Source organism: Vulpes vulpes, chromosome 10 (genome assembly GCF_048418805.1).
Source record: "Vulpes vulpes isolate BD-2025 chromosome 10, VulVul3, whole genome shotgun sequence".
NCBI lineage: Eukaryota > Metazoa > Chordata > Mammalia > Carnivora > Canidae > Vulpes > Vulpes vulpes.
This window is the reverse complement of record NC_132789.1, coordinates 35,666,919-35,685,393: the sequence shown is the minus strand read 5'-3', so window position 1 is coordinate 35,685,393 and position 18,475 is coordinate 35,666,919. Positions and strand designations below refer to the sequence as shown.

At 44.1% G+C, this 18,475-nt stretch overlaps 1 protein-coding gene across 20 annotated transcripts in view; it reads left to right on the top strand.

Annotated features, from left to right (window-relative positions):
* SGMS1 (sphingomyelin synthase 1) overlaps positions 1 to 18,475 on the top strand; it is a 245,826-nt gene that overhangs the window by 97,104 nt on the left and 130,247 nt on the right. For 4 of the 20 annotated variants that reach the window (XM_072723550.1, XM_072723555.1, XM_072723552.1 and 1 more), the window contains 3 exons: positions 4,734 to 4,776; positions 5,983 to 6,039; positions 11,450 to 11,597. The gene's annotated coding sequence lies outside the window, so the exon portion shown is untranslated. Of the gene's footprint in view, positions 1 to 764; positions 840 to 4,733; positions 4,777 to 5,982; positions 6,040 to 10,965; positions 11,044 to 11,418; positions 11,598 to 18,475 lie in introns of those variants that run through there. The other 16 variants (XM_072723569.1, XM_072723551.1, XM_072723564.1 and 13 more) reach the window with 9 other exon arrangements.

Below are 18,475 nucleotides of genomic sequence, written 5' to 3'. Positions count from 1 at the left end.
AGATGTCAGAAAGTCCGTGAGCTTCTGGGCACCTGACACTTCTCTGGGCAGCCTTCGGCAGGGACAACAGGGATGCATCTTTTACTTGGGGTGGAGACAGAGATACCTGAAGATTTAACTAGAGTAAAACTACTGCGTTTGTCTGAAAGCCCTTTCTGTGTCCCAGACGTCCTCAGTTCCACCAGGAAGAAGGAGATGACGTTGGTGGGTCTCTCAGGCTGCTTTCAGGGGTTAAAATGAGATCCCTGCGATGTCCAGGAACGATGTCCAGGAACCGTGCGGGGCTCCTGGCAGGGAAGCGCCCGGACATCTGCTCTTCCCTCCCTGTACCGCGTGGCACCCAGAAGTGGGAATACCGCTTTGCATGTTCCGCTGCTGAACTGCAGGCTCCTTCTGAGGAGCTGCTCCCGCATCCCCGGGCCCCCACCCAGCCAAGGTCTGCCCAGCGGAAGGATGAGGGTTCTTTCCTTTTTCCTTCTCGGGAAGGCCCTTGCCTTCTCTCTGGGGAAGGGGCGCGAGGGGTGATTTTCGCCAGAGGTCACCCTCAGGCCCCCAAGGATTCGCCTCTGGGCAGTTACCAGTTCGCTCTGTTCCCATCGATTTCTCTGTCGCTTCCTGGAGTACAGTTGCTTTCTCTTTATCGTCTTTGGGAATGACTAAGTGCTTTGTATTTCTCTGAAAATGTCACCCCCTCCCCCAGATGCTCTCCCTCAGCTCCCACATGTTAGTGGGCTGCAGTTTGCAAACGTGTCCTTTTCTTTCAGATGAACCCGTTCCTCCAAACTCTTCTATTCAGATGCACTTTACAGAAGAGAAGGAAAAAGAAAGCCCTTTGAGAGGCAAGTTGAGAAGTCGCCAGGGGAGTTCATGGATGATTTCCTTGTAGTTTGCGTTTTTTTTGCGCCCTGGTGAGCAGCTTGGAGAAGGAGCTGGGGCTTCCTGGAAGAAGCAGGGGCTGGGGAGGGGGGCAGGAGACCCTGTTCCCTCTCGGTGCTAGGTTTCTGGTGGAAGGAGGAAGGCCTTGCAGTGAGGGGCAGCTCAAGGCATCCCTGGCCCAGAGGCCGAGGCTGCCGCCAGCAGAAGGCAGGTGTCTGCAGGTGTGCAAGTGCACGTGCCCCTTCCAGTCAGCCATGTGCCTGGGGCCCGCCAGCTGGCCCTGAAGCCCCCCCGCTGCCAAGAGACCACGGAGCTGCTTCTCCAAGCAGAGCAAAGGAAAAAAATTGGATCCGTTAAACTGTGTTTGTTGAGTCTTATTGATTAGGAGGAAAGCACTAACTTTGTACTTTGGATTTTGAAGTTTCAAATTAAGTGTTAATTTGCATTTGCTGTTTATGAGTGAGAATGAGGAAACTTGTACTGGTTTTTTTTTACTATTCTAATAAAGTGTAATTTTAATGAAAAAAGTAATAAAAATACAAAAGTGTAATTAAATTGATCTTGTGCTGTGACTGGGCTCCGTATCGTTCCTGTCTAATTTCACACCGACCGTTACCCGCCCCCCGAGAAGAAACAACTGAATTATAATTGCACAGTTTGGGCCAGGGCTGCCAACAGCAAAGCATGCCCGCTGCCCTTTCCGTGTCACGTGTCCGGGGTGGACAATGGCAGTTGGTTTCAGCACTGTCGCCCCGTCGTCCTGTGGGCAGCCTCTCCCTCCCAGCCTGTCAGACTGACCCGGCCCCCCCAGAGGAGGCCACTGCCCTCCCTGATCCAGGAGGAAGAGGGCTAGCCCGCCTTGCAGAGTGTCGTGACCTTGAATCTTTCCTCTCCTCAGCCTTGCCGCTTGAGCTCACTCCTCTCTCTCTCTGAGCTCTGTGCTCCAGGTGTGGTTTTCTTGAGGGGGAGTCAGCAGCAGTAGCACAGCAGGGTGAGTGCCACTGTCCACAATTAGTGAACAAGGGCAGGCTGCCTTGCTGGGTGCTCTGCCCCCCAGCATTGCACCTGTGCCTGGGCCATAGCCCTACCGGTGTGATTTGGATAAGTACCCTGCCCAGCCCCCAGGTGCTTAAGCTGTGCCAAGGTGAGCACAGTTCACCGGGCTTACTCCCAAGCCTCAGAAAGAACCCCTGTTATTTCTCTGCGGCGTGTGTCAGGGGTAGAAAAACCTGCAGCTCTGCTGTGCTGTCCCTATGCCAGGTCCCATGTGCACACGGTCCCCAGGGGCTCTCAGCCGCTTTAACCGTTAGCTCCTTGACAAAAAGAGTCCATCCAGGCCTGTTTTTGTTTCTGTCCTCAAGCCACTCACTGTCAAGACCTTACCCCCTCTTGCAGGAGGAAGGCCCGCCTGGTAGCCTTTACTCAGGACAAATCAAAACCAATTTGAAACCAGGAAATAGTGAAAGAATCCTTAGGTGAATTGGAATTGAACAGCAGGTTTGGTGGCTTTCACCTGGGAGCCGGAACTGTCCTGTGTCTTTGGTCCCCTGCAGACTTGATGGGATCTCCTTCCTACTTGGCACTGTGGCCTGGTGTCTGCTCCCATTAGCTGGGGATCCCAACGCCTCCCCGCTAGGGTTCTCCTAGGATTAAATGCGACAGCATTTACTTAATTTACCGATGGTGTCCGGTGGTCCTAGCTCATGTCCTCACCATCGTCTTGTACCTGGCAGTGAGGATGCAGGAAGGCCCTATGAGCTACTTGTCCTTCGGCGAGTGCATCACAGAGTCTTATATCCACTCTTTTTGGGTATTTTCTTTCCTCTCTTCCTCAAGGAGAATAGAAAGTTCTCCTTTTTGAACTGTTTCCCACTTCTTGAAAGTACTTACAATTAAATATTCATGCAGGTATGGCATGTCGTTTGAAGGTGGAATTGTCAGTAGGTTCCTCCGTAACTTTCTGGTGGCACGTTGTCTCTGCGTCTGTGACTTTTCTGACGGACATCATGTTCTCTAGATTTCCCTGCTGCAGTGGGAGAAGCATCTAGAGCAAAAAACAAATTAACACGGCAGAAAATTACATCTTGTGAAGGGTACGGATTTCTTTTGAAACTGCTCCTTTGAGGCCCAGGCAGATAAGTGGGCCTACCTTACAAGTGACAGAACTAGTCAGCTTTCCCGTAACTCAGAAGACTTCTGTGGACGCTGAATTACTTGGTTCTTTTCCTTTAAATGATTCATGAGTTGGAACCATACAGCATATTCTGTATTTAATTAGCCTGGCCTCTTTTCTGTGAACATTTTCCTTTTGGTTTTTTGGTGTCTCTACACCTGCATAGAAGCTGTAAAGACGAGCGAAATTGGGGGCGCTTGGGTGGCTCAGTGGGTTAAGCATCTGCCTTTGCTCAGGTCATGATCTCAGGTCCTGGGATTGGAGCCCCACATCAGGGTCCCTGCCCAGTGGGGGTCTGGTTCTCTCTCTCTCTCCCTCTGCTCCTCCCCCAACTCTTGGGCGCTCTCTCTCTCTTTCTCATGCTCACTCTCAAATAAATAAACTTTAGGAAAAAAAGAGGAACAGTTTTGCCTCACCTACTGTTTAGCTTGGAGTAGCACCCTTACCTATTCTGAGACACAGAGTCCTTATCTGTCTGCAGGCTTCACAGCAATTAGAAGATCAAATGACTATCAGTACCTTAGCCTAGTTTTTAGCACAAAGTCATTTGATTATTACCTATATTTTCATAGGTGTTTCTGTACCTACAGAAAGGAGAATCTAACTGCCAGTGGAACATTCATCTATTTATATCATAAAACATCTGTCCTATAGTCTCTAGAGATCCTGCAGGTTGACCTCAAACAACCATCCAATCAGCCAAAACACCTTCCCCAGACGTGTCAACATCTTTCTGAGATAAGTCCTTGTAGTCAGTGACTACCTGCATTTCTCTTCCCAGAGCATTTTATTTTGGTCCAGATACGGGGATTCGTGGACTCCCAGGCACGTGCCAGGGTAACGGCACCTTTCCCAACAGGCAACACGTATGCGTTGCATTTGAAGTCAGGGCAGTGGTGACCTTTGGGGAGAGTGGTGGCTCCACATGTGTATTTGCTTTAGCTCAACTAAGTGAGCCACTCAAGATTGCTGTGCTTTGCTGTATGCATGCCATATATTAACATGGATGCCGATGGATTTTTTTAGAAAGTGAACTTTGTCCTCTTCCTGGAGGTACCATAATTCACACCTGTATTGGAAGGGTGCTATGTCATTCTTAGTTGGGAAAGTCTTTAGTGAAATTAAATGAGGAAGCAAGTCCAAGCCTTTAAGGGGATGCAGGCCGAAGATGATTTCCAAGCTTTTCGATAATCTACGTTCATATATATGTAGTCTTTAGATGTTCCACTTGCCTTGCTAGGGATTGCGTTTGGTACAAAAGTGAAGATTTAAACATGGTGCTGCCCTTGTCGTTGTAATTCTTAGAGTTTGAGAAATGATTCCCTCTTGCTTTTTTTTTTTTAATCTTTCTCTGTATCATCAATTAGCAAATTATCTGCCTTAGTAGAGGAGAGATAATTTATAAAAGCAAATGATTCTGAAACTCATGCTATACCATTAAATGCGCTTGGGTACAGTTTTTTATTCACAGGAGATTTAAAAGCTTGCTTTCCCATGGCTTTGCCTAATAACATCTTCTCTGTATACCATGGTAGCCAGAAACCAGCCGGGAAGTGGGAAAGCACAGGTATTGCTATGGGACGAGAATAAGAAGTAAACAGTGGTTACCCTGGGTTTTAGTTTAGTTTTTTTTTTTTTTATATGTAGTTCATTATATTTTATTTTACTTATTGTTTCCTCCTAGGTTGAAAGGAAGGCTGATGCAGAGAAATAACAACACAATTCAGGTAAATGGGTTTTTAATTTCTTCCTGTACGTCTTATGCTCGGTTTATATTTCCCATGTTTTCCCCTGAGAAGAACTAAAAAAAAAAAAAAAAACAAAAAAAAACTCCACAATTTTTGAATTTGTAAAGAATTTTTGAATATGAAGAATGTTTTGGGCACTTCGAGGTAAGAGTCAAATGCCTATTTGTAACAATTTAGTCAAATATAGTATATTTAATAATCATGTATTTTTATCAAACTGGGTATTGTAGCTAATACTGTTTCCTACCTCAAGAGTATTTTCTTCCCAGTCTTTTTTTTCTTAAGATTTTATTTATTCATTCATGAGAGACACAGAGAGAGAGGCAGAGACCCAGGCAGAGGGAGAAGCAGGCCCCCTGCAGGGAGCCCGACGAGGGACTCGATTCCAGGACCCTGAGATCATGCCCTGAGCTGAAGGCAGAGGCTCTACCACTGAGCCACCCAGATGTCCTTTCTTCTGTTTTTACATACGTATCTGATGTCAGCATCTCTTTTATTGGTCACGTTTCTGAAGCATCCAGTAGTGTTTTCCAGAGCATGTCACTGTGTTAGTTGTTTCCAGTGCAGTGCATTCGGAATCTGCATGTGATGCTATGATCAGAAGTTTTACTCTGAGCTCTTAAATAACTATGTGCCCCAGCTTAGGAAAGCTGTTATTTCAGAGATCTCCATCCACCAGGGGATGGTTTGTAGGTTTGCTTTGTTAAATATTCTTTCCTCCTTCATTCCATCTACTCATCCGTATATTCTGTTTATTTTGAGGTGATTACAAGCACATTGTTTATAATTAAAATAATACTATATCAGGGGTGCTTGGGTGGCTCAGCCAGTTAGGCCTCCAATCTTGATTTCAGCTCAGGTTATGACCTCAGGGTCCTGGGATCAAGCCCTGCATCGGACTCCATGCTCAGCAAGGGTGGGGGGGGGGCGGCTTGATATTCTTCCTCTCCCTCTGTTTCTCTCCTGCTCATGCTTTCTCTTTCTCTCTCTAAAATAAATATATAAATCTTTAAGAAAAAAAAATCATAGTTATAACGGCCATCCCCTGTTCTTATGCTGCCCTTACTCCTTTGCCCAGAGGTAGCCCTTTCAACTCTTTTCCTTACATTCACTTATATTTGCCTATTTCTAAACAGCACACCATATGCTGTAAATGCCATTTATTGATCTCTTTTAAAATTTTAGACTTCTATATTGATTTCCTGCTGAAGATTGGGCCCTCACACATAACCTTTACCCTAGGTAAGCGCCTCCTCACCCCGTCTCTATTTTGTATCTGTAGTCCTGTTACAGTGTGGATACATTAATATTTAATGTTTGCTTTATTATAAAGACTGTGTTTTGATTGTGGCTGAGCTTTGTGATACTTACTTTGAAATGTCTCCGGCCATTCTGCTTTCCAGTTGGCTGGTTGTATGTGAACTGCTTTCTTTCTCTGGAAAATGTTTGACTCTTTATCCCCAGAATGCTGAAATTTCCAGTTGGGACATAGGTCTTAGGATTTCTTGATGTCAGTGGTCCTTTCAGTTTGGGAAATTTTCTTGTACTACTTTCAGATAATTTCCTTTCCACTCTTTTCTCTCTTTCCTGCAAGAATGGTAGTTGGATATTTGAACTCACTGGTTTGATTATCTCATTTTCTTATGTTTTTTTCTGAACAATTTTTTTGTCTCTGTGTTTTTGTTCTACTTTTTGGGGGATTTTCTTAGTATTGTTGACATTTTATTTTCTGCTAGCATGTTTTAGTTTTTACTGGTCACTGAATATTTGAATATTTTATTTTTTAAAATAATATTCTGTTCTTGTTTCATGGAAATAAGGATGGTTTGTCTGGCCCCATTAGCTGGGGGAAAGATCTGGGGTTCTAATTGCCCCCTCTTTTTTTGGCTTAAAACAAATAGCATTTTTTGACCTTACCGTTCTGTAGGTTAGAAGTCTGATGGTTCTCGAGATGCCTGGGTGGCTCAGCATGTGACCGTCTGTTTTCCACTCAGGGTGCGACCCCGAGGTCCTGGGATTGAGTCCCACATCAGGCTCCCTGCAGGGATCCTGCTTCTCCCTCTGCCTGCGTCTCTGCCTCTCTCTGTGTCTCTCAGGAATAAGTAAATAAAATCTTTTTTTTAAAAAAAAAGTCTGATGGTTCTCACTGGGCCATAGTCAAGGTGTCTACACAGTTGCATGCCTTTCTGGTGGCTCTAGAGGAAAATCTGTTCCCTATCTTTTTCTAGCTTCTTGAGGCTGCATTTGTTGGCTGTTGGCCTCCTTCCAGGTAGGGGCCTCTTTAAGTGAGCAGGTCAAGTACATCTCCTGTTACATTCCTCTGTCCTCTTCTCCCTTCTTCTTTCACTTTTTTTGGACCCTTGTGACTACATTGGACCTACCTAGATAATCCAGGATAATCTCCCACTTTTTTTTTTTTATTGTGGTAAAAAAAAAACATAAAAAATATAAGATTTAGGGGCACCTGAGTGGCCCAGCAGTTGAGCATCTGCCTTTGGTTCAGGTCATGACACGGGGGTCCTGGGATCGAGTCCCACATCGGGCCCCCCACAGGGAGCCTGCTTCTCCCTCTGCCTCTGTGTGTCTCTGCCTCTCTCTCTGTGTCTCTCATGAATAAATAAAATCTTAAAATATGCAGTTTACCATATGAACCATTTTTAAGTGTATATTACAGTAGTGTTGACTATATCAACATTGTTATGCAAAGACCTCTAGAACTTTTGCATCTTGGAGAATTGAATCTCTGTACCCATTGATCCAGCTCTCCCTTCCTCCCTGCCCTAGCCTTTGGAACCACTCTTCTACTCCCGATTTCTAAGAGTCTGACTGCTTCCGGTACCTTATGTATGAGGATTCTTACAGTATTTGTCTTTGGGTGCCAGGCTTCTCTTACTCAGCATACTGTCCTCAAAGTTCATCCTTGTAGTAGCATATGACAGGATTTCCTCATTTCTTAAAGACTAAATAATCCATTTTATGTCTGAACCAGTTTTTCTTTATCCATTCGCTCGCTGTTGGACATTTAGGTTCCTTCCACCTCTTGGCTATTGTGAATAGTGCTGCAGTGAACATCAGTGTGCAAATACCTCTTTTAAAAGTTTATTTTTTATTTTAAAGTTTTTCCATATTTTGTTCAACTATAATTAACATACAGTGTTAATATTAGTTTCCTGTGTACCGTCTACTGACTCAGCATTCTGTACATCACTTGGTGCTCATCATGACAGGTGCACTCCTTCATCCACATCACCTATGTCCCCCATCCCCAACTCACCTCTCCTCTGGTGACCATCAGTGTGTTCTCTGTAGTTAACATTTCGTTTGTTTGTTCACTTATTTCTTAAATTCTGCATATGAGTGAAATCATACAGTATTTTTCTTTCTCTGGCTGACTTATCTCATCAGCATAATCCTCTCTAGCTCCATCCCTGTCATCGCAAATGGCAAGATTGCATGCTTTTTGATGGTTGAGTGATACTCTGTTGTGTATATGTACACCACGTCGTCTTTATCCATTCATCAGTCCATGGACACTTGGGCTGCTTCCATGATTTGGCTATCATGAAAAATGCTGCTATAAACACAGGGGTGCATGAATCTTTTTGAGTTAGCGTTTTCATATTCCTTGGGTAAATACCCAGTGATGCAATTACTGGATTGTAGGGTAGTTCTACTTTTCACTTTTTGAAGATATTCCATCCTTTTTCCAAAGTGGCTGCACCAGTTTGTATTCCCACAAATAGTATAAGAGGGTTCCCCTTTCTCCGCATCCTTGCCCACACTTGTTTCCTCCCCATCCTTCCCTCCTTCCCTCCTTCCTTCCCACTCTGACACGTGTGAGATGATATGTCATGTGGGTATTGATTTTCATTTCCCTGATGATCAGTGATGCTGAGGACCGTTTTGTATCCTCGTTGACCAGCTCTATATCTTCTTTGGAGAAATGTCTCTTCAAGTCCTTTGCCAGTTTTTTAAATTGGGTTCTTTGTCTTTTGGGTTGAGTTGTAAGAATTCCTTATATATTGTTAATAATCCCATTATTGTGTATGTAGTTTGCAAATATTTTCTCCCACTTCATAGGGTGCCTTGTTACTGTTTCATTTGCTGTGCAGAAGTTTTTCTTTCACATAGTCCCATTTGTCTATTTTTGCTTTTGTTGCCTGAACTTTTGGTGTCCTATACGAGAAATCGTTGCCAAATCCAGTGTCATGAAGCTTTCCTTCCGTGTTTTCTTCCAGCAGTTATACATTGTCAGGTCTGGCATGTAGGTCTTGAATCTGTTTTGAATTAATTTTTGTGCATGGTGTCAGGGAAGGGTCTAACTGCTTTCATGTAGACTTTTAACCAGTCTGCCTCCTCCCAGCCCCTTTCCCTGTCCTTTGGAGGAGCCACAGCCCTGTTTGTTGAGCCTTTCAGGAGCAGTCAGCTGGCTCTTGTTTGCTTCCCAGGTAGTAAGGTTCCAGCTGGCTCTGCTGGGCTCGGCAATCCTCTCTGCTCTTGGCTTCCAAAATGCCACCGATGTCTGTTATCTGCTCTCATCTACTTTTCTGTTCTCTTTGTCCTCAGGAATTTTTGTCTTTTCCTCCCTTCTACTATAGTCTTAATGAGGATTTCGAGGAAAACAGAGATAAACCACCTCGTTACCCCAAAATCCGGATTGCTTTTTAAAATGATGTGAAATATCATTTAGTTTTTATCATGATATTAAATATGATTGAAAAAAGCAATCCGGATTTTGGGCTTTTAAAAAACATTAGCTCATAAACGCCATTGTTAGGTTGTACCTCTATTCTTTTGCTTCCTTTTTTTTGTTAAAACATCCAACATCCAAGGCTAGCACTGATTGAAGTTCCTTTCCCAAACATTATTTTGTAATTCAAAATAAACAGATTTTGTTCATGATATGAGATCTTGAATATGAGATGATAGCTGTTTCCTGAGGTATATTTTCTCGTAGGGGGAAAAGTCCTGATTTATCTTTAGGTGTATACAGTCTGTGTTCGTATCATCAGGAGATGATGTTTGCTTGTGTAAATACATTTTACTCTGAAGTTTTAATCGAGCACTCTTAAGCCAATGTAATAGCTAATTTTTGTTAGTATTTTTTGTCAGTGACAGCAGCTTTCTTTGCGACTGTACACATCTTCTTCCACTTACTGTGGGTTTATATCATGATAAACCCATCTAAGTTGAAAGTATTGTAAGTTGAAAATGCATTTAATATGCCTAACATACTGAACATCATAGATCAACCCAGCCTCCCTTCATCCCGCTCAGAACACTTACATCAGCTCATAGTTGGGCAAAATCAACTAACACGTCTGTTTTATAATGAAGTGTTGAATCAGTCATGTGATTTACTCAGTACTGTACTGAAAATGAGAAACAGAATGGTTGTGTGGGTACAGAGTGGCTCTAAGTCAGCCTCATGTCTCGTGGCTGCCTGGGAGCTGAGAGCATCCTGGGAGAGTTTTCTACCGCATATTGGTAACCCGGGCATAGATCAGAATTCACATAGGGTCTCCACTGAATGTGTATTGCTTTTGCAACACCAAAAGTCAAGGAATCGTAACTTAAACCGTTGTAACCCAGAGAACACCGGCATTTGATTATTTACAGGTGTGGCTCTTTCTCAGAGACAGGATAGAGCGACAGTAATTGGGGGACTGCCTCAGGCTGTATGACTAGGTCCTGAGAGCTGTTAAAGGAGTGATGTCTTTTGTTCCAAGATTTGTTTCCTCACATAGTTAATTCTCTTGGTAGGCTCAAGATGTCAGCCATCCTGATTGGTACATGGCCTGAGGATTTTTATCCTGGGGTCCAAGGATGGGCTTCAAAGACTTGATGGTCTTTCTGAAATTTGAGTGATATTAGAATAGTCTTTGCTATCATTAGCCAGTCAGTGATGTAGGGCTTATGTGAGCCCAAAGAGTTGAGAACCTAGTTCTCATAGATGGTTCTAGAGAGAGGAAAATAGAATGCTATTGATTAAACATGATTACAATAGGATGCCCTGTAGCCAGCTGCCATTAGATTGCACATTCTTTGGTGTGGAAATACAAATGGCTGTACAAATGAGGGACTGCATGAAGAACCCTCTTTGTTCTTTGTCAGATGCAAAACATCTCTAGCTTCCTGGTTATACAGAAGCCCATTTCCACATATGTCACCAGATGAGATATTGTTCATGAGGGTAATGGTTTGGCCTCCGAGGAATGAGCACCTTTTCATTAACTTGTAAAGAGGGTAACAGTACTTACCTTTGTTTTCATACTGAGGTTGATGCAGTTCATTTGTCAGAATCAGTTATTTGTTGAGAAAGAATGGAGATAATTTATAAAAGGAGAAATGCCTCTCTGACAGAGAATTTACAGACTTTAGTTTTCTGTTAAAAGATGGGGTTTAGCATTATGTATATTTATGGCACAAAAGAGTGAGAGAGAGAGAGAAAGAGAAAGCTTTCAAAATGGAGAAAGGAAGGAGGAGAATGGGAGGTTGGGGAAGGTCAGTTGTGAATTTTTTGTTTCCCATCCGATACTTTAATGTTTTTGCTCACAGTGACATGGACTGGATTTAGAAGGAGTGTCTCAGCTTTAGGGCTTTATGGTTCCATTTTCACAGTGGCCAAGCTTCAGTTGTTCATCCATTGCAGAATCATCATTGAGATTTTGGAGGATTGCACAAAAGCATCTGGTCGGGAACGTCGTTATGAAGGAAGAGACGAGACCCTGCCTGAGGAGGCACATACGAGAATAACAGAAAAGGAGCCTGTGGATAAATACAGAAGAGCAGCTGAGGAGGTAGGTAGCAGCCAGAGCTGCGGCTGGACCTGGCATGGCTACTTCTGCTGTCCTCGGGCCCATCTCTGGAATGGAGGTGGTTCTTAGGGCAGCACAGTCACTCAGCTTCTGGCCCCAGAAGCAACTTGACCAAGCAGAGGGATGCTGCTCTTAACTCCTCCTAGAGCAGCCCTGATGCAGCCCCGCGGACCCCTTTCTGATGCTCCAAGGACAAGAAAGACCATAATGGGCACCTTGAAGCTCTGGGCAGGTGAAAGGGATAACACATTTGCAGCCAGATACCTCCCTGCCTCTGAGTCTGGAACAGGGAAGCCAGTAGCAAAGCTCAGTGAGCACGTGGCCTCTGAATCAGCTGTCCCTTCTTGGTTTCACTCTTACCCTGACGGCTGCCCTGTTGGCCCTGAACTGTGACCTGCCCCGACGGCCCCTCCCCCTACAGGTACAGTGGGTAGTGATTACTTTATTTCCTCCTCGATAGCCTACAGTTCTTATCTCCTCAATAAAGTTTGTTGTCAAGGTCAGGGTCGTCGGTCATTTCATATCCTGTGACCTCCAGTGGATGTCTTTTGATATGCTGGCTCCTTATGGAACAGGCCACATCATGTATGTGTCACCTTGATCCTTTAGGTTTTTTTGTTTTCCTTTTAATCTACAGACTTAGAACACTGTGGATGGGTCTGGGGCCAAGTATTTTATGTCTGTGGTCATCACGTTATCATGGGAACGTCAAGCTCCCTTTCCTAGACGAGGGTACTAAGGTTCCAAGTGGTTACGTGGCTGGCCTGCTGTTTCCCACAGTGCACCTGGCCAACACAGTGGGCGTACGGCAGGTCTGTCTCTCAGTCTGTGCCATGGAGACCGTGTCCCGTGCTGTCTCCCCTTTTTGAAGCGAGATTTGAAAAATACCCTAATGCTTGTGGAATTTAAATCTTCCACTCTGCTTTCTCCACCATTTTTCCTACTTGTTCCAATTTCATGGATTCTTGTTTGGTTTATGACTACACTTACAACATTTAATAAGCATCTTTTTTTTTTTTTAAGACTTATTTATTTATTTATTCATGATAGACACAAACAGAGAGAGAGAGAGGCAGAGACACAGGAGGAGGGAGAAGCAGGCTCCATGCCGGGAGCCCCACGTGGGACTCGATCCCGGGACTCCAGGATTGCGCCCTGCGCCAAAGGCAGGTGCTAAACCGCTGAGCCACCCAGGGATCCCCTTTAATAAGCATCTTAAAGTTTAATATTTCTAGCAGTTATTGTTTCATAACTTTACTGGCATCTGAGACATGATGAAGAGTGCGCCTTGTCTGATGTAGGCTCTCATATCTCCATTGATACGTTCTGAGCTGATGAGGCCAGGAGAGGCAGTAGGAGTGGGCTTGCATGTTTCTGACGCAGCAGCATTACCCAGATCCTTTCCGAACAGGGTCCATGAGGATGACGTAGCACAGACCTGCTGTTTTGCCAAGCGATCTTCTCATGGAGTTCACAGAGTTGTTTCAGAGCCCATAGCCTTTGAAACATAGACCATCTGTTCAAGTTCATAGTGTTGGCTGGGTGGTCACGTCAGTGTGTGCAGCTAGGAAGTTGCCCTGCAGGATGTGAGTTTTAAGTTTGAGGCAGTTTGAGAATAAGTGAAATCCACTTTTTTTTTCAATAGTGGGCTACATGATTTGAGAATCTGTGTATTTAGGCTTCTAAAATATTTTTATTTAGTTGGCAGATGCTGTATGTACCTGTAAATATTTTAAATCTTCACTAAAGCCTGGGAGGTAGGTGTGTCTACCTTCTCTGAAGCATGAGTCAGCTGAGGCGGTGACATTATGAAGCCTGCCCGCCTCAAGCAGTCAGAGACTGGTAGAGCCAGTGCTTGAACCCAGCTTGGCTTGATTTCATTCACTGTGCTTTGGACAATTAACGCTGCCTCACTGTTTGCTCACAGCCATGACACTTTGACGGCAGACACGTCCAAGGGTTTGTTTTTTTTTTTTGTTTTTTTTTTTTTGTGCTTTGCATTAATACAAAGGCAGCCTTACCACCAACAGTTAAATGAGCCTTGTCTTCACAGAAGTGAAGGCTTCTAGACGGGCCTGGTGCTGTCACTGGTGAGGCTGTGCTGCGTGGCTGATGGTGGACTGAGCCACCTTTGAGTGGCTAGGAGGAGCGTCTGTCTGCTCTGGCCACATGTCCTTCCCTGTGTGCTGCTGGGGCAGCGAGGCTTGGCTCACCTGAGCTGTGGCATGAGCTGCTTTCTGCTCCTTTCGAAGGAATGCTGTCTGGAGTTTGGCCACACATGCACACAGGTTGGGGCAGCCCTGGCCTTTCTACAGGAATCCCAAAATTTACAAGATATGCAAACCTCAAAATTTCAGATATATTGAATCAGTGTCACTGTAAAATTTCTTTTTGTTTTTAAATGTATCTTTTCCCTGACATTACACCAGAGACGTGGTAAGCACTGATGATTTCAAACAACAAAATGCCCACTACCACTCAGGTAGCCCCTGATAACATTTTGGTGTGGATGCTTCCAGTTTTTATTCTTATGAGTGAGTATATCTCTGAAAAAGTACAGAGTTGGAATGATAGTGTTCTGGATCCACTTTTACTTGCTATAACTTCCATGTTTCCCCCATCTTTTAAAATTTTCTTTTATGACATACTGAAAATTGACTATAAGATGTTCTCTGTGGGCAACTGCGTAAGTGGTTCCATCTGGTTATCTGAAAGACCTGATCCTTACCCGTTCAGCTAGTACTCCAAAGTAGGCCATGGCGCTAGGACAGAAGTATTAAAATAAACATAATTGCCAATGGTGTTCATACGTCCTGTAAAATGACTAATGATGGTCAAGACTCAGTGATGAGAAAACCCAGGTAATTTCTGTCACATTATGCAGTGACAGTGACTTGTAAATTCCCCGGGACAAACGCCATGCATGAAGGGAGCATAGGAAATTCTCTCTTGACCAGGACACTTTGAAACCTGCTTTTCCTTTTATTGAGGTGACTCACCTTTGGGCTTTTTTGGTTTTTGGTTTTTGTTTTTTCTGAGAGAAAGGGAGAGTGAACAAGCACAAGTGCATGAGTAGGGGGAGGGGTATGGGGAGAGAATCTCAAGCAGGCTCCATACTCGGTGCGGAGCCCGGTGTGGGGCTCCATCTCATGATCCTGAGATCATGACCTGAGCTGAGATCGAGAGTCAGGTGCTTAACCGACTGAACCACGCCAGCGCTGTGGAGGTGACACAACCTTTGACAACCAATTTCTCCAAACTAAAGTGAAACTTCTCAAACTCTGATCTGCAGGTTTTCACCCTGGTAGTTGCTTAAGATATATGATAATTCATGTGCTATCTCATTGAGCATTTCCCCTCCTCCCACTTTCTTTGGCTCTTTCATGTGGGTTAAGCCCTAGGTCAGACAGGAGGCCATAGGTCCCCTAAACAATGCTGCTTTTGCAGGTTGCTGGGGGGGGGGGGGCATTCCTGGTGCAGCCCGAGCATGGCTATGAATCCAAGAGCTCTGTGCACCTAGCCATTGGAGTTCCCCGACTGAGGGGCTTACAGGTGCCATGGGTAAACATTTAGTAGAAGTGCTCCAACAGGCTGGCATGGGGTGGGGACTGTATTGTTCCTTCTTCTTCTCTTAGAGGCATCGTTACTAAGTTAAATTATCACTGTCACCACCATCATTGCCATCGCCATCCCCACCAGGTCACTGCTCTCTAGATCTGGTTCCTTGTTGCCTTTGGGATTCCAGTGTGCCTGGGGCTAGGTTAGGGCCAAGGGAGGAGGACAATGTCTATGACCTGCTTATTGTCCCATCAGCCAGTAGCTCTGCTTTTCTATGTTTTATTTATTGAATGTCCACAAAGTTTTGTTTCGAGAAAGGACTCTGCTGTTTAGGGAGGTAAAGACAGAGTCTCTGTGGCATGGAGACCTTACGGGAGGTTGACAAGAGAAGGAAGACACATGGTCACACAGGGTTGCTTTACATTTCCCTCATGCCCATATTTCTCCTGCAAGGACATGACACTGTGCTTCTTGGGCTTGATACTTAACATAATCCCTCCAGTTGGGATTCCCATAGACTGACATGCTTTTAAGATCGTAGTTTCCATAGATGTGCCTCAAAAGTTGTAAGGTTAAGAGAGATGGTGGGATAACCTTACAAGCATGGGCGGTGGAACATAACTTTAGTGAATGGGGTCAGCAAAGGGTGGTAGTTATAACTTGTCAGGGAGGGGCCCCAGGAGACTGGTGTCTGTGTTGGGGTTGATGTGGATACTGGGAAGATGTTCTTGATGTCAGAGTGATGTGGTGCAGGAAATTGAGCCTGACAGTTTGTGAAATCTTCATTACCTATTTCTATATTCTTTTAAAACATTTTTGGTAGGCAGTCTTAAATTGAAGGTTGATATTGATGAGTTGCAGAACTGACCACTTCTGAATCAGGAACATTAAGGTATATTTGTACCACAGCTCAGTCGACTATGTAAACAATTTCCCTAAAGACTTTTGTGACCAGGGGAGAATAAGGAACTGACTGCAGAATTTACAATGTCTAGTTCACAGCTGGAGCTCAGAATCCTTAGTCAATAGTTAAAAATATTAACTGCTTATTGACAGGTTAGTTGATGCAGGAGTGTCCACATGGGAAGAGCTTAGCATGAATGTATATTCGATTATTCAAAGAACGAGATTAGTCTTGTGAAAAAGAGAGAAAATTCTTGTTTATCTCTAACAGGAAAAGAGTAAATTTGCCCAATTTCCAAATGTAACAGGATACATTGAAGTCAAATAGGGTCTGAGCTGTCTACCTTTTGGCTAACACCAGCTCTTGGCCTACTTCCTGCCATAGTATAGGGCTCTACTTTCTGTGTACTGTACAAGCCACTCCATGTGAATTAATGGTACTCCTGGAATTGTGCCGTACTGCAGTCCTGAGTGTATCCTTCCATACATCTACCCACCCATCCATGTGCCCACCTATGCATCCATCAACCCACCCACCTGCCCATCCATCCATCCACCCATCCAGTAGCTATTGATTATCTCTGCTTTATGCTGCACACGATCTAGTTATGAGTCAAGTGGCGAGCAATGCAAACAAGATCTCTTTCCTCATTAATTGTTTAGTCCGGTGGGAGTGGGTCAGGGTGGTTTAGGGAGACAAGTGATGCAAAGGTAGATAAACAAGACTGTGGATAAGTGCTGTGAGGAAACTAAAAGAGGGTGACAGAGTTTTGGCGTAGGAAAGACTACTTTGGATTGAATCCAAAATGTACAGCTGTGTATGGTTGGCTATTTACCTCTTGTACTACCTGTACTTTTACATTTACTGTCTTCAGTAATCCTGAGAAGAGATGAGACTCCTTTGTGTGTTCTGTAGGAACTAAGGAATGAAATGTTTCTCAAGGTACTAGCATTCATTGGGGGAAACTGAGGTAACTTGCTTGTTAAAGTAGTTTGTGGAAGTAGAATTTAAAATAATTTGTTGCCGACCCATAACACATAAAGGGAAATTTCAGATCCATCCCAGAAAAAAGTGTGATCTATTTGTAAGGGTAGAAGATGGAGGAATTGGACTGATTCTATTTAAGTGTCACAAACTTTAACGGACTCTCACTGCTGGGTTTCCTTTACCATGTCCCCTTTGCCTGCCTTATTTTGTCTCTTTCCACTAGTTGATCACTGCCCTGGGAAGGTCCATGTTACCGTAGACTGGTCTCTAGTGGCCTTCCCCCTGGCTGGCTCTGCCTCTGGTCCAGCTGAGCGGTTAGTTTTTCTCATGCTACTCCGGGTTCTGTTCCTTCATCAGAGCCTTGAGGGATGACTGGCCCCTCATTTTGTGATATAAGCTGGACTCTCTAGCTTGGCATTTGAGGCCCTCTCTGTCTCCCACCTCGTTCCTGCTGGCCTCCAACGCAGACCTCGGGTTCCGCCCTGACCTTCCACCCCTGTCCTGTGCCTGCTTAGCTCCTGTGGGATGATCCAAGTCCAGCTCACATCGCTCGGCTCTCTTTCTGGCTGCTTTAAAGATTCTGCTTTGTCTTTGGTAGTCATGATTTGCGTATGTGTCCTTCCTTTCCTTTCTCCTGATTATGATTTTGGGGTTTTCTGAATCTGAAGATTGATATTAGGAAAATTTTTCTGTTATTCATTAGAATAATGCCCGTTCCTCATTTCTTTATTATTTTCTTCAAAAGGAAACTCCACAAGACATATGTTATACTTTCTCACTTTCCACTGGGTGTCCCTTTTTTATTTTTGTTGTCTTTGTCCTTAGGTGTACAGTTCTGGACTGTTTCTTTGCATTTGTCCTTTGGTTCACCAATTTCTTTTCAGTTTGTTTTTAATCTGCTGTTTAGACTGTCCTTGATGAAATACGGATTTTATACTCTCAGATTTAATTAATTAATTAATTTATTTTTATTATACTGCTTTATCTGCAGAGCCTACACAAAGGTACAATACTGAGTACATAGGTAATCAATAAATACGATTTTTTACTTTTAAAATTTTAAACCATTATTTTTGGTCCCTTCTAAATTTAAGCAACAAAAACAGGTCTTTCCTTCCTGCAGAGTGACACAACTACCCCCCCACTCCGAATGTGCTCACTTTAAGAAGAAATTGCCTGTATCCCGAGGGCATAGTGCTGTGGGGTCCCGTGTTATGCCAGGATCTGTTAACTCAGAGCTGAGCAGGCCTGGTTTATCTCCTCTTGTGCCCATGTAAGAATTGTAATGGAAGGTCAGGGGTACTGGGGTTCTTGTTTTGGTCCTTCTTCTGATGTCTCTTGATTGTCACCCAAACTGGTTTATTTAAAAAAGATGTATTTTCCTTAGTTGTTGGGTTTTTTTTTTTTTTTG